At 43.3% G+C, this 12,119-nt stretch overlaps 1 long non-coding RNA gene across 2 annotated transcripts; it reads left to right on the forward strand.

Annotated features, from left to right (window-relative positions):
• Positions 1–223: 223 nt before the first annotated feature.
• On the forward strand, positions 224–10,841 carry LOC119535125. 2 transcript variants are annotated; one of them, XR_005217171.1, is made up of 4 exons: positions 224–317; positions 9,158–9,281; positions 9,875–10,113; positions 10,695–10,841. It is a non-coding gene; the product is annotated as an uncharacterized LOC119535125 (long non-coding RNA). The 2 variants fall into 2 exon arrangements; XR_005217170.1 differs by having other exon boundaries at positions 9,875–10,841.
• Positions 10,842–12,119: the final 1,278 nt, after the last annotated feature.

Here is a 12,119-nt window from a genome sequence, read left to right on the forward strand (position 1 = left end):
GTGAGGGTGAATTTTCAAAATAGTCTATAAAAACCTCCATCCCTTTCAACCTGACCACCACCCAGGAGATGGCCAGCAGGAAACGGACCCTTTCTGAGGACAGCTGCACTCATTGACAATCAACCTCACTAAAGTGTTCAGACCAGAAAGAGGTAAGGAAGAAAGAGTCAGAAATCTTTTTAATTTTTTTTTTTTTTTTTGAGGAGGCTGTTTGAGAGCTTGACTGAAATTGGATACCTGAAAATAGAAGAGAACATGGAATTTCCGTCAAATGCCTTGACTATGGGCCCACTGTTGGGGGACTTTTGAGGTAAAAAGTACATCACTGCCAGGTTGTAGGATGGAAAGGAAAAGACACAACCCAGTTGAGTTTCAAGAGCCACAACGGAGGGGCTGAATTTGGCTTATGGGACTGGAATAGCAACATGTAACCCAAAAAAATGTCCTCCAAACTAAGGCACTGCTGGTAGCCCCAAGATGGGGCAAAGTGTCCAATGCAGTCAGTTGTCCAGGAGTGAGCATGGACATTGCCCCGAGCATTGCAGCCCCCTTCACTATAGGACAAAAGGCCACCTTTTGCAGGAGTCCCAAATCTGGAATGTGGTGGCAGCGTCTGCATCAGAACCACAGAGTTCCTTACTCCGTGCCCTGTATTTGATAGTGAGTCTGTTGCCATGTCCAGGTGGTGATGAGCCTAGCAAGTTGTGGTCACCATCTGGGCAGTTCAGCCTCCAACAGCAGCTTGATTGCAGTTGGCTCCTCAGAGAATAGGTCTTTGATGTGGACATCTACATGAGTGACCCGAACTGGCCAATCAGCAGCCACAAGTTATTTTTACAGTTCATGGCCCCAAACAAAAGTGTCTTTAATCTGCTTATCTGTTGTCTTCCACTCGTCAACCAGATGGCTAAGCTCAAGAGCCAGTTAAAACATACTCCTTAGAAAGATTATCTAAGACAAAAGTAATGCTGACTGGCCCTTACCACTGTCCTTCTTCCAGAGTGGCTGTCAGAGCTGGACGGCTGCTAACAGCAAGTGGATATGATCACCTTTTAATTTTCTTGACCCATCAGTGACCCAGGTCTAGGCATTTAGTGGAATCTCTGTGAAATGAAGACCCCATTAAGCCAGCAGCTTTGATAGCCAAGATGCCACTAGGGCCAGGCTGGCTGCGCTCTTGAATATACCATTTCTCTTCAGCCAACAAGACACTTCCCTCCTTGTTAGTTGTTGAGTCTGGGTTGATCTCCCCCTAAATGGGGATATCAGGCCAGAGAGTCACAAGGCCTCCAGGGTCAGGCACTCAGTTTCAACAAAAGCTTAGTAGAGGGTCAAGAGCTACCTTTTTTTTATGATGCTGCATCAAGCATGTGACATTGTCATAAATTATGTCTTTAACTAACTTGTAATTTCCCTTTGTCCTCCTGGGATTCAATATTATCTATTTTGGACCAGCCAGAAGTGGACAGTACACTCAGAATGGGGAAATCCCCTCTGATACTTACACATTCACAATACATGCATGTAAACCATCAATACCAATTATGCATTTAGTAGTGGAAGCCACGACAATGTAAAGCCACCCCCAAGGTGACTTTAACTTCTTTTCCCTGCCACCACCCTCAGCTAAACCCCATCAACCAGGTAAGATGGTGACTTGGGCACATATCCAACAGAGCCATAAACCTTTGAATCCCCCCTCTCCTTGAGGTTCCCTAGCATACTTAGATGGTTGCATGCTGCCTTCAGTTCCCCATGGAGACAGGGATACCTCATCCCAGTCCTTAATCACATTTCTTCTTAAAGCAGCTGAAGTCAAGGAAGAAGGGAAGGTGTTCTAGTTTGCTAATGCTGCCAGAATGTGAAACACCAGTGACTGATTGGCTTTTATAAAAGAGGGTTTATTTGGTTGCACAGTTACAGTCTTAAGGCCATAAAGTGTCCAAGATAACACATCAGCAGTTGGGTACCTTCACTGGAGGATGGCCAGTGGTGTCCAGAAAACCTCTGTTAGCTGGGAAGGCACATGGCTGGTGTCTGCTCCAAAGTTCTGGTTTCAAAATGGCTTTCTCCCAGGATGTTCCTCTCTAGGCTGCAGTTCCTCAAAAATGTCACTCTTAGTTGCTCTTGGTTTGTTTGTCCTCTCTCAGCTTCTCCGGAGCAAGAGTCTGCTTTCAACAGCCGTCTTCAAACTCTCGCTCATCTGCAGCTCCTGTGCTTTCTTCAGTGTCCCTCTTGGCTGTAGCTCCTTGCTCCTTCTGTCTGATCTTACATAGTGCTCCAGTAATTTAATTCAGACCCACCCTGAATGGGCGGGGCAACACCTCCATGGAAATTATCCAATCAGAGTCATCACCCACAGTTGGGTGGGGCACATCTCCATGGAAACACTCAAAGAATTACAATCTAATTAACACTGATAGGTCTGCCCACACAAGATTACATCAAAGATAATGGCATTTGGGGGACATAATACATTCAAACTGGCACACTCACATACCACATAATTACCCAGAGATCCAAAGTGTACAATCAATTGCCCATGGTACCAATCATACAGCTGTGCATCCATCACCACAATTTTTTTTCAATTTTTAGAACATTTTCATTACCCCAGAAAAGAAATAAAGACCAAAAAAAGAAATGCAAATCCTCCCATACTCCTAACCACCTCCACCCTCCATTATTGATTCATAGTTTTGGTATAGAACATTTGTTACTGTTGATGGAAGAATGTTAAAAAACTAACTGTAGTATAGTTTGCAATAGGTATATTTTTTCCTATATGCCCCTCTATTATTAACTTCTAGTTATAGTGCTATACATTTGTTCTAGCTCATGAGAGAGATTTCTAATATTTGTAGTTAGTCACAGACGTTGTCCACCACAAGATTCACTGTTTTATACATTCCCATCTTTTAAACTCTGACTTTCCTTCTGATGACATACATAATTCTGAGCTTACCCCTTCCACTACATTCACCATTCAGCACTGTTAGTTATACTCACAACATGCTACCATCACCTCTGTCCATTTCCAAACATTTAAGTTCACCTAGTTGAACATTCTGCTCATAATAAGCAACCTTTCCCCATTCTTTAGCCTTGTTCTATACCCTGGTAACATATTTCATGACTATGAGATTACATATTATAATTAGTTCATATCAGTGAGACCCTGCAATATTTGTCCTCATGTGTCTGTCTTATTTCACTCAACATAGTGACCTCAAATTTTCTTCATCAACCCATTTTTTTAAGATGGTTTTGTTCACATGCCATACATTCTATCCTAAGTAAACAATTGATGGTTCCCTGTATAGTCACATATTTATAGTATTCAGCACCATCACCACTATCTATATAAGGACATCTCCATTTCTTCCACAAAGAAGGAGGAAGAGTCAAAGAAGGCAGAGAGACAAAAGAAAAAGATAAAAGATAGAGCGAGAGACAAAAAAACACAAAACATGACAGCTAGGAAGCAACAAAAGGAGAGAGTATTAAACTAAAGTAGAATAAAGAGTCAGACAACATCACCAATGCCAAGAGTCCCATACCCTTCCCCTATATCCCACCCCCCCACCCATATGCATTTAGCTTTGGTATATTGCCTTTGTTATATTAAAGGAAGAACAATACAATGTTTCTGTTAACTATAGTCTCTAGTTTGCATTGATTGTATTTTCCCCCCAATCCCACCCCATTTTTAACACCTTGCCATGTTGACATTCATTTGTTCTACTTCATATAAAAACACATTTGTACCTTTTATCACAATCGTTGAGCACCCTAGGTTTCACTGAGTTATACAATCCCATCTTTATCTTTCCTCTTTCCTTCTGGTGTCCCACATGCTCCTAACCTTCCTCTTTCAGCCATAATCACAGTCATCTTTGTTCAGTGTACTTACATTGTTGTGCTACTATCTCCCACAATTGTGTTCCAAACCTCTCACTCCTGTCTTTTCCTTTCTGTCTGTAGTGCTCCCTTTAGTGTTTCCTATAGAGCAGGTATCTTGTTCACAAACTCTGTCATTGTCTGTTTGTCAGAGAATATATCTTTTGATTCAGTTTTATTGAGATATATTCACATACCACACAATCATCCATGGTGTACAATCAACTGTTCACAGTACCATCATATAATTGTACATTCTCACCCCAATCTATTTTTGAACATTTTCCTTACACCAGAAAGAATCAGAATAAGAATAAAAAATAAAAGTAAAAAAGAACACCCAAATCATCCCTCCCATCCTGCCCTATTTTTCATTTAGTTGTTGTCTCCATTTTTCTACTCATCCATCCATACACTGGATAAAGGGAGTGCAATACACAAGGTTTTCACAATCACACTGTCATCCCTTGTAATCTACATTGTTATACAATTGTCTTCAAGAGTCAAGGTTACTGGGTTGGAGTTTGGTAGTTTCAGGTATTTACTTCTAGCTATTTCAATACATTAAAACGTAAAAAGGGTTATTGTGCCGGTTTGAATGTATTATGTCCCCCAAACACCATTATCTTTGATGTAATCTTGTGTGGGCAGATGTTATCATTGTTGATTAAATTTCTTTGAGTGTTTCTGTGGAGATGCACCCACCCAGCTGTGGGTGATGACTCTGATTGGATATTTCCATGGAGGTGTTGCTCCGCCCATTCAGGGTGGGTCTAAGTTGATCAGTGGAGCCATATAAATGAGCTGATGGACAGAGGGAACTCAGTGCAGCTGTGAGTGGCATTTTGAAGAGGAGCTACAGCCAAGAGGGACACTTTGAAGAAAGCACCGGAGCTGCAGATGAGAGACAGTTTAAAGATGGCCATTGAAAGCAGACTCCTGCTCTGGAGAAGCTAAGAGAGGACAAATACCCCAAGTGCAACTAAGAGTGACATTTTTGAGGAACTGCTGCCTAGAGAGGAACATCCTGAGAGAAAGCCATTTTGAAACCAGTGCTTTGGAGCAGACGCCAGCCATGTGCCTTCCCAGCTAACAGAGGTTTTCTGGACACCATTGGCCATCCTCCAATGAAGGTACCTGATTGCTGATGTGTTACCTTGGACACTTTATGGCCTTAAGACTGTAACTGTGTAACCAAATAAACCCCCTTTATAAAAGTCAATCCATTTCTGGTGTTTTGCATTCTGGCAGCATTAGCAAACTAGAACAGTTATCTATATAGTGCATAAGAATGTCCACCAGAGTGACCTCTCAACTCCATTTGAAATTTCTCAGCCACTGAAGCTTTATTTTGGTTCATTTCACATCCCCCTCTTGGTCAAGAAGATGTTCTCAATCCCACAATGTCAGGTCCAGATTCATGCTTGGGAGTCATATCCTGCTTTGCCAGGGAGATTTACACCCCTGGGAGTCAGGTCCCATGTAGGGGAGAGGGCAGTGAGATCACCTGCCAAGGTGGCTTAGTTAGAGAGAGAGGGCCACATCTGAGCAACAAAGATGCACTCGGGGGGAGACTCTTAGGCACAATAATAAGCAGGTTTAGCCTCTCCTTTGCAGTAACAAGCTTCAAAGGGGCAAGCCCCAAGACAGAGAGCTCAGCATATGAAGCCATCAGTCCCCAATGTTTGTGAGACCATCAGCAACAATCAGGTGAGGGAGTCTAACACCTCTGCATCCTCCCCCAGCTCCTCAGGGGGGCCCTGAATATATATATTTTTATTCTCTGCCCAAATTACTTTGGGATGTGTTGCTATTTCACTCTAACCTATACAGACCTACCATATCTCACTTTCTATTCAAAGTTCCACGTAATTGTGGTGTTTGAACAAACCGACTGTAGAAGTTATATTGTTTAGAAAATATAGATCCTACACCAAATAAACATTTCTTTCCTTGTTCTCACATGGAAGTTGAAGTTTTAACACACAGCCAGTTTCAACCTTTACCCTTTGGCCCAGTTTGCATAGTCTTAACCAGATCTGCTTCATTCATATCTCTAATTGAAGTCTGGGCTCTTTTTCAGCTATTTTTTTTTAAGAGTTGCTGTATGCATTAATACTGATATTCATATCTGCCAAGCTCTAGCTCTGAGTTTCAGGTGTCACACAGATACCCAATGTTCCAGAGACCAATCAGGTTATACACAAAGGGATCAACATCTCAGAGTTTGGAGACAGCCATTACAATTCAGGAATAGATTTGACTGCTGTAAGAGCTTACAATCTAGGGACCATTACAATAATCATTTCCCTGTTAGGCTGTGCTCTAAGATTCAATTCTGAGTTCACACATTGTAGTTAGTCCATATTGGTGAGGCATTATAGTGTTGTCTTTGTTTCTGGTGTACTTCACTCAGAATGCTGTCTAAAGGATACATTCACCTCCTTGTGTGTCTCACAACTTCACTCCTTCTCATAATTGCTCAGTATTCCATTGTATGTCAGAGAATATTTTAAGCTCTCCCTCGTATTTGAAGGACAGTTTTGCCAGATACAGAATTCTTGGTTGGTGGTTTTTCTCTTTCGGTATCTTAAATATATCACCCCACTTCCTTCTTGCCTCCATGGTTTCTGCTGAGAGATCCGCACATAGTCTTATCAAGCTTCCTTTGTATGTGATGAATTGCTTTTCTCTTGCTGCTTTCAGGACTCTCTCTTTGTCTTTGATGTTTGATAATCTGATTATTAAGTGTCTTGGCGTAGGCCTATTCTGATCTATTCTGTTTGGGGTATGCTGTGCTTCTTGGATCCATAATTTTATGTCTTTCATAAAAGATAGGAAATTTTCATTGATTATTTCCTCTATTATTGCTTCTGCCCCTTTTCCCTTCTCTTATCCTTCTGGGACACCCACAACATGTACATTCCAGCATTTTGGGTTGTCATTCATTTCCCAGAGATGCTGCTCATATTTTTCCATTCTTTTCTCTATCTGCAGGCTTTCAGGTGCCTTATTCTCCAGCTCCTGAGTGTTTTCTTCTTCCTCTTGAGTTCTCCTGCTGTACATCTCTGTTTCGTCTTTCATCTCTTGTGTTGTGCCTTTCATTTCCATAGATTCTGCCAGTTGTTTTTTTGAACTTTCAATTTCTACCTTATGTATGCCCAGAGTTTTCATTATATGCTTCATCTCTTTTACCACATCTTCCCTAAACTTTTTGAACTGGTTTAGCATTAGTGGTTTTAATTCCTGCATCTCAATTGAAGTGTAAGTTTGTTTCTCTGACTGGGCCATAACTTTATTTTTCTTAATGTAGGTTGTAGTTTTCTGCTGTCTAGGCATCTGGTTTCCTTGGTTACCCCAATCAGGTTTTCCCAGACCAGAACGGGCTCAGGTCTTAGAAGGAGGTAATAGTATCTGGTTTCCCTGAGGGTGTCTTACAAGACTGATATACCCTGTGAGGCCTAAAGTCACTGTTCTTTTCTGCCCTGCAGGTGGTGCCTGTCAGCCTGTAGCTCCCAACTGGTGTAAGGAGGTGTGGCCTGTGGTTGTTTTCCCCCAGGCTCTGGGGTCTGGTTCTGAATGGAAGGCAGGTGGTAGAGCTTGGCACCACCTTCTTCCTTTTAGGGAAGATACAATCCCTAGGGAGAGGTCATTAGCATTTGAATAGTCTCCCTGCCTGTGCTATCTCCACCCTTGTCTGGGTCAGAGCACTGGGAACTGAAAATGGCTGAGGCTTTCTCCACTGAGCCAAAAAAGGAACAGAAAGCCCCCTTTCAGGGCCAGTCTGCAGCCCCCCTCAGTTTCACCCATTGGCCAGAGGTAGCACTGGTTCCTCTGGGCTTCCCCTCCCTCCCAGAGAGGTCCTTTGGCTCTCCAAGGTCAGTTGTCACCAAAAGCCTCTGTCTGCTTGTTGCGGATTCGAAGCTTGTATTGAGCAGTCCATGTTTGTTAATTAAAACCCCTGTTGGAGCTCAGCTGAGCTATATTCACTTGCTCAGAAAGTGCTGCTCTGTAGCACCAAGAGGCTTTGCAGTTCAGGCTGTGGGGGGAGGGGCTCCCAGCTCGGGTCTGACATTTTTACTTACAGATTTTATGCCATGATCTCGGGCATTCCTCCCAATTCTGGTTAGTGTATGATGAGTGGACAGTCACATTTATCCCCCCACAGTTATTCCAGATTATTTACTAGTTGTTCCTGGTTGTTTATTAGTTGTTCCAGGGGGACTATCTAGCTTCCACTCTTCTCTATGCCACCATCTTCCTCCTCTCCCTCCCACTCTCTTTTGACCAAGGCTTGTGGCTCTCTTGGCAATGCAACTCTCCCCAAAACTTAGTATTTTATTTCAGCCAGCTCCATATGCCAATAGTCATACCCACATCTTTTCTCAACATACTTCTTGCTTCCATATTTCTCTCACTCCTCACTTACTTGCAGTTAACTTGAATCTATCAGGCAGTGACAGGAAAGCCACATCCTCGGTCTCTTCTCCCTGAACCCTGTTGTCCCACTGAAAGGATTTACTGGGCCCCACACTCTTACTTGGACCCTTCCATTAATTCATTTCCTACCCGCACCCTATCTGCTAGTAACCTATATTCTAGATTCTGGCTCCATAGTTTGCTTACTACAATTATTTAACATCTCTTAACTCATACAATATTTTGTACCTAGCTTATTTCATTCAGCCTGATGTCTTCAAAGTTCATCTATGTTGTCACAGGTATCAGAGCCTCATTTCTTTTTTTGGCTGGATAATATTCCAGCATATGTGTACACCACATTTTGTTTATCCATGCATTGGTTGATGGACACTTGGGTTGCTTCCACCTTTTGTCAATTGTAAATAATGCTGCTATGAACATCAGTGTGCAAACATCTGTTTGAGTCCCTGCTTTCAATTCTTTCAGGTGTATACATGGTCACTTCTGACCTTGGATTTTACTTCTGTATTTAAGCTTCAAGCACTGTTAAGGCAGGGGCTGTGCTGTGTCCACCTTTCCACCCCCCAGTGTCTGGCCCGTGGATGTGCTAACGTCTGGTTTCCTGAGCAAATGAGTGTATGGCTATTCTTTCACACCTGCCCCTGCTCACTGTCCCATGGTCCCTGCTCCCAGTGTGGCTGTTTTAAAGGGCCTTGGGACCTTGAGCAATTCCCGGCTTTCCTGGAGCCTTGTCTTCCTCACCGGCAAGAGGTGTGAGCAGGTCTGCTGAGCCCAAAGCTTCTGCAGCTGCCGTCTCCTCTGTGCTTTCTCTTAGACTCGGAAACCCACCACTGATGCTGGCCCACCCTCCCGGAGGATGTGGATTTCCTGGCCACAGATTTGAACTGCACAGTCTCTGGCAAGAGTAAATATTGATGAATGTTGGAATGAACTGGTTGGTATGTATTTGGCATCTTAAAAAATGCATAATCCCTTTCATTGCTTTGATCAATGCTTTTTGTTGTTGTGGAGCTCTTCCTTCTGCCACACTCACAGTTCCTTTGGGCTGTCTTGGTGGCACTTGTCTCAACAGGAACATCTCTCATCAAGCCCCACACTGAGGGGCACAGCCTGGCAGTCTCTGTGGGGCAAGGTGGCTCACCTGGGTTGCATGAGGGATCCCAGCACCGAGGGCTCTATGGGATGCCTATGGCAGGAGGTTTTGATCTGGTTAAAAATTGACCCTGGTCCCCTCTAAAATCAGGCCTGTTACCGGCAAATGGAAGGTGATAATAAGCCAAGTTACTCAGGTAGCGAGAACTAAATCATATCCTTGTACCTCTAGTATTTAAACATTTCAGGGGGAAATGATTGGCCCTGTGGATCTGCTGCAGACTCTGAAATGCTTCCTTCTGATTCTCTCTAACAGCTGCAAGCTGGGGAGGGCACAGCATGGGGCAGGTGACCCCTCTTCTCATCTGGAGGCTCCACTGGGGATCGTCCACTTCCAAACTTACTCAGACCATAACCTGCAGCTGTGGACTTCTTGCAGGTTGATAGCTAGAAGCCATGCTCAGGTCCCAGAGGCTGCCCTCGGCTCCAGAGGTGGCTGCTGTTCCTTGCCATGTGGACTCCCCAACAGGGCTGCTTCCTTCATCGAGCCAGCAAGAAGAGTCTCGGAAACATGTTCTTGGAATGGGATCCCATCTCCTTTGCCACATTCTATTGAGATGAAGCAAGTCTGCTGGCACTCAAGGGGAAGGGATCACACAAAGGCATAAACACCAGGAGGTGAGGATCCCGGAGCCCGTCTAAGGGGTGATTTGCAATTGCAAATAGCCTGGTCAGGAAAGGCATCCTTGGGAAGTGAGGTAGTGAGCCTTGTAGATATCTTGGAGAACAGTATTACAGGAAGAGGAAGGAAAAGTACAAGGCACTTGGGGTCAGATAGTGGTTGGTAAGTTCCAGGAACCCTAAGGAGACCAGTGTGATAGGAAAGGAGGGAGCCAGGAGGAGTCCAGAGGAAGAAGAGATCAGAGAGTAAGTGGGGGTGGAAGGAGACCTCAAAGGACTTTGTAGGGCATTGTAAGGATTTTTTTAGAAAGAGATGGGGAGTCCCTGAAGGGCTTTGAGCAGAGATAGAACCTGCTCTCTCTCCTGGCCATACTGGTGAGAACAGATTGCAGGGAAGATGTGGTGTGCTGTGTTGGTTTGAAGCTGTTAGGTACCCCAGAAAAGATCATTTTCTTTTAATCCATTCCCATGGGTGTAGATTTCTTGTGGGTGGGATATCTGATTAGGTTATTTCAGTTGAGATGTGACCCACCTCATTCAAGGTGGGTCTTAATCTTCTTACTGGAATCCTTTACAAGAGTATAAAGGACATCCAGAAAACCCAGAAAAGCTCAGAGAAGCCCCAGAGAAGTTTAAAGAAAAAGCCACAGTTGGTGAAGCCAGAGGCTGAAGCAACAAAACCCCGGGAGAGAAGGACCAGCAAATGCCAGCCATGTGTATTGCCATGTGACAGAGGAGTCCAGATACTGTCTGATGATGCCTTGATTTGGACATTTTCATGGCCCCAGAACTCTAAGCTTGTAAGTTAATAAATCTCCATTGTAAAAGCCAACCCGTTTCTGGTATATTGCATTTCAACAGCTTTAGCAAACCAAAACACATGCTAATCATTAGTAATGTTTATATTTGCCCAATTATTTCTAAGTCTCCTCTGAGCACATGGCAGAATTTCACCTTTCCATCCCCTCAAAGTTAGATGGGGCCATGTGCTTTGGCTAATGAAATATAAGTGGAAGTGACATAGTCACTTTTGGGCAGAAACTTTGTCAGTGACAACATTATACTTTCCCTGTTCCTCTGCTATGGTGCCGGGCAGGGCTCCAGATGGGCTGCTCTGTCATTCTGTGCCTTGGGGGAGGATGACATGGAGCAGAGCCTCCAGCAGTGAGTGGGAAATAAACCTTGGTTGTTTTAAGCACTGGGTTGTGAACTGTAGCATAATCTAACCTCTCATGACTGGTACAGAAATGGGGTGCTAGAAATGGGTTTCTGTCATAAAGAAATTTGGCAATGGCTTAGTGGTCAGGGAGTTAGGAAATTTTTCAGAGGCTGGAGAGATGGCATTGTATGAAATTTAATGGCAAAATATTTGATAGCATTATTGCCTGCAATACTTTGGGAGGCAGATGAGGTACCTCATGAACTTGGTTAGGGGTATAGATTGAGAGTTAAGAATGAAAGTTATGAGGATTGGTTGCTATTCATGGTGTTTAGCAAGATATAAGACTGGGGAGAGCTCAGAAAAGAACTGGCCAGTGTTTGCAGTCAGAAATGGAAGGAGAAAGAAAGAGTCTAGAAATTTGGGGATTTGCAGGACAGAATGAGGCAAATGCTTCTCAACTCCATCTGCTAAAAGATAAAACTGAGAAAGACTTTGCATAACAGCAAAACAAATTAAAATGCAGATGTGGATCAAGGATGTGGAAATGAGGAGTTAATGCTTAAATTGTACAGAGTTTCTATTTGAAATGATGGAAATGTTTTGGTAGTGGATGGTGACGATGGTAGCACAACATTGTGAATATAATTAAGAGCACTGAATCGCACACCTGAATGTAGTTAAAAGGGGAAATCTCAGGATGCATATATAGTACTAAAATACAAATTAAAGGAAAGAAAACAAACATAGGTCTGTACAATACAAACAGTGAACCCTATTGTAAATGATGGACTATAGTTAATATTACAAAAAACGTTCTTTCATAAACTGTAATAAATGTGCC

This window comes from Choloepus didactylus, chromosome 5, assembly GCF_015220235.1.
Source record: "Choloepus didactylus isolate mChoDid1 chromosome 5, mChoDid1.pri, whole genome shotgun sequence".
Taxonomy (NCBI): domain Eukaryota; kingdom Metazoa; phylum Chordata; class Mammalia; order Pilosa; family Megalonychidae; genus Choloepus; species Choloepus didactylus.